Source organism: Melanotaenia boesemani, chromosome 9 (genome assembly GCF_017639745.1).
Source record: "Melanotaenia boesemani isolate fMelBoe1 chromosome 9, fMelBoe1.pri, whole genome shotgun sequence".
In the NCBI taxonomy this organism is placed as follows: domain Eukaryota; kingdom Metazoa; phylum Chordata; class Actinopteri; order Atheriniformes; family Melanotaeniidae; genus Melanotaenia; species Melanotaenia boesemani.
In genome coordinates this window covers 1,126,004-1,130,448 of record NC_055690.1, presented here as the reverse complement: position 1 = coordinate 1,130,448, position 4,445 = coordinate 1,126,004, and positions in this window count along the sequence as shown.

Sequence of the window (4,445 nt, the reverse complement as noted above, 5' to 3'; positions counted from 1 at the left end):
GGACTGTAAAGGTGGGGGTGGATGATTGACACCCATCAAACTCCGAGCTTCCTTTAGCTAAGAGCTAACCGAGCTAACCCGGAGCTAACGGTAGCTAACCAGCTAACGGAGGTAGGAGGGCTAAAGCTAAGATGCAGTGTTGGCCAGCTAAAAACTGCGGTTGTGCTACATTCTCCCTTCTTGCTGCGGATAGTGGATACCTGTCAATCAAAAGGACATGCCCCTAATTATGCCAAATTCCAAGATTAAATAACATCTAAATGGGTGAGTTAGAAAAAACTTCACCCCCCTCCCAGTTGTCATGAAGGTAAACTTGACCTTTTAATCCTAAAATGGATTTTTGTACCAGGTTTTAAACATGTTTATTTCTACTGTGAAGTTGGTCTTTTTAACATGGGAGTCTATGGGGATTTGCTCTGTTTTGGAGCCCCTAGTGAATGAGGGGTGAACTGCAGTTTTTTGCACTTCCGCGTAGGCTTCACATTTTACTGCTGAAGGTTACTGCTTGGTGCAAGCACACAGCAGAAAGGGTTAAACAGCTCTACGGAACAGTTCTGGTATAAAAGGGAAATCTACGTTAAAACACGGGATTCACAGTTAACTTTTCATCCTCATGTTAGTTAAAGCTCATTTAGTTCAAGAAAAACTGGAGCCACCGTTATAAAATATTCATTTAAAACATCCCCTTCAGGTTGCACGGTGACTTCTGTTTGGACCCAGAATAGAAACATGGGACAGACGGATGACGGGCGTCCCAACATGTGCTCCAGCATAAGTTCAGTCTGGGCAATTATTTATATATAGTAGGTATATTATATATCCATATAATACCGATATGACAACCATACAATACAGATACCTTTTACTTGAGATTTCACAACCTTTTAATGATTTTGCCTTTAATCATTGATGATGATTATTATCATAATAAAACAGTACAAAGATTTTTGTCAAATTTAACAACATTTATTATAAACTGAATGACAGAACTGAAAAGTTTCAGTTTAAACCTTTTTTGTTTGTAAACAATATAAAATAACATCAACAAGGTAACAAAATAATAAAATAATCTGTACAGATAAAAGAAAATAACATGGTATTTCCTTTTATTACAGAATTGTTTGACAAAAATGAAATCAATAAACTAGCTAAACAAACAGAACCTAGCATTGGTTGGCTCTCATTCACATTCTCTGGCTTTTTGTCCCAAAAGCCCTCTGCAAGAAAACCATCAGTCTCACCACGCGGGTGTCGAACGTTACCGATACTAGCCTTGGAATCGATACAATGAACATTTGGCTCCATCTGCCAGCCCTACTGGCTCAGAGGAACCAATTAAACCATCTAACCACCTGTCAAGGGGGTTGGACACCGGCTGCTACCGATGTCAGAAAGGTTAACAAAGGTCAGAAAATGGTCACTTGTATTGTGTAGGTATTTATGGATGTAAACAAGTATTGAAAAGTGTTTGTAGGTGAATCAAGGAACCATAGAAAACTTTGTCACCCTAAAGAAACACTTTGCACCAGGCTTCAACAACGTGGTTCGGAGGGGACCACTTAAACCATCGAATGGGTGGTAATGTATTTTTCCTTTGACACCATGTACAAATAATGTTTTTATCAGTTGTTTTTTTGTATACTATGTATACACTCACCTAGCTGTATAAAATAAAGTATAACTATAGAAGATGAGCATGTGTTGAGTCATCACTGCTTGTTAGGTGTAAAGAGAAATATTTCGTCCCACTGTGACCGTGTCTCTGGGATGTCTCATTGCTGCAGCATCTACTGCACCAGCTTCCTGCTGCTGCCTGCAGTCCTCTATCACGTCTTTACAACCCAAGCTCTTTTCTAACTGAAGCATGAAAACTCGCTCATTCATCCACTTTGGTATTCTGCTGATTCAAGCGCCGCTGTCCTGGCTGTACTGTGATAACACGCCCGGCTTGGACAGCGTCAGCCCAGTAAGCATTGTTTGACAGTCTTCTCTCAGACTTGGACACCATCACCACAGGGGTAGGAGGGTTTATTGATCCTGGGCCACATCAACATTTTACTGGATGTTTACCACTGTGAAACATTAAATTATTATTGTTTCACTGTAAGTTAACACCAACATTTAAAAGCTTCTGTCAGTTGTTTAAAACTAGCTCACATCTGTCACCGTGAACTTTAAAGGTCTGGAAAAATGGCACATTAGAAACTTTTTAATCTCTATGCCAGAACAGAAATGGAAAGAAATACATCGTTTACTGTATGTACAACCTCAGTTCTAAAAACGTTGGGTCTCTTTATAAAATGTAAATAAAAACAGAATCCCATCAGGTCATATTTTATTCCCAGTAGCAGATTACCAACACGCCAGAGGATGAACCATGTGATGAAAATATGAGCTGATAGTGAATCTGATGCAGCAACATGTCTGGAAAAAGTTGGAACAGGAGCGACAAAAGGCTGGAAAAGTACCTGCTACAAACCAGAAACACCTGGAGGAGCATTGGACAACTAACCAGGTTACCTGGTAACAGGTCAGTAACATGACTGGTATAAAAGGAGCATTTCAGAGAGGCAGAGTCTCTCAGATGGAAAGATGGACAGAGCTTCACCAATCTGAGACAAACTGGATCTAAAACTTCAGAAAATCCACCATCTACAGTGTAGAATATCATCAGAAGATTCAGAGAATCAGGAGGAATCTCTGTGTGCATGGGACAAGGCTGGATGCTGGTGATCTTCTGCATTAAAAGCAGACATGATTCTCTACTGGAAACCACTGCATGGACTCAGGAAGACTTCCAGAAACCACTGTCTGTGAACACAGTTCACCTTGAAACCCACAAATGCAGGTTAAAGCTCCATCATGCAGAGAAGAAGCCAGATGTGAACAGGATCCAGAACCAGCTTCTTCCGTCTTCTCTGGACCAAAGCTCATTTAAAATGGTCTGAGGCAAAGTGGAAACCTGGATGAAGATGTGAAGTAGTTTGTGGAAAGCATGGACGGCGTGTCCTGCAGACTAAAGAGGAGAGGGAGCATCCAGCTTGTTATCAGTGGACAGGTGGAAAGCTGCATCTCTGATGGGATGGGGCTGCATTAGTGCCTATGGCGTGGACAGCTTCCACATCTGTGAAGCTCCATCAATGCTGAAAAGCTGGGGCGTAAAAAGGGGGGTAAAGGGGAAGCATTCTGCTGCCCATGATTGACAGAAGCCCAGCAGGGCCCTCAATACAGTTGTAATACTAACAAAATGATCTAATACTCAATGAAAAACTTACAATTACAAAAACATTTTAGTTACAATGCATTGGTATCACTAAGTTTCTTTGTTTTGGAAACATTTATGAATTTACGGTTCTCAGTTGTCTCTGTAACGTAGGTCAGGTCAGTAGTTTGGGTCTTATCCTGCTTTCCAGTAGGAACATTTCTAGTGCAGCAGACTGGGTGACAGCTTTCAATCTAACCAGAGAAATATTTACATTTTCTAGAAGATTAACTAGCAACAACCAGCATCATATATGTTCCCCCACTAATCCAAAGCTTCACCTGTGAGTCTACAGATATGGAGATAAATTAGACTTCATGTGTTGCCACATGAGGGAGACGATTACGTGGAGGATTGGTAGTCAGATCAGTTTCCCTTCACATTGTTGGTGAAATCCCTGAAAGCACCTTTAAATAAAACTAATAGTGGGAGGCCACCAGAAATAAGGATTGTGATGCTGTTACACATGACATTACATCGTTGGAGATACTATATAATAGAACAGCTGATAGAATAGAAAACTGGACTTCAGGACTTGATAAGTGGTTTTCCAGGGAGAAAACTCCACGTTGGGCTCTTGGTGAAAAATGCTGAGTAAGGACAGTAATGGTGAATGGAACTGCAAGAGCATGACTCAGCAATAGTGCACCTTTACCTCTCCATGATATCTTATTACACAAAGTTCTACCTTTTAAAATGTGTGATGTGAGCCTACCTGTAATGGTTTTAGCAAACTGGACCACAATAAGTGTCAGGACAGAGGATTGGATAGGAAACAGATTTATTGTAGAGTTGTGAATTGCTTCCAGGAAAAACCAGGTCTGGTCTCGCTGCTCACTAGCCGGCGGGAGAAGTTGGAGCGAGCCGGTAGAATTCCTGTATTGCATAACAGAGAGGAGATCCGCTGCGTCTGTCGGGGCTGCTGAAACAGGATGGGTTAGCAAGGGAAGATGATGGTTATACTGAGACTTTGAGTTGGGTATGTGTTCAAAGAAGGGGAGGGGGTCCGGATGGTTCCTCCAGCGGAAGAGAGAGAGAGAACAGGTTGCGAATCCAAGATCCAAATCCACATCCAAATCCAATTCCAAATCCACATCCAAATCCAAATCCAAATCCACATCCAAATCCAAATCCAAATCCACATCCAAATCCAAATCCAAATCCAAATCCAAATAGACAGTCC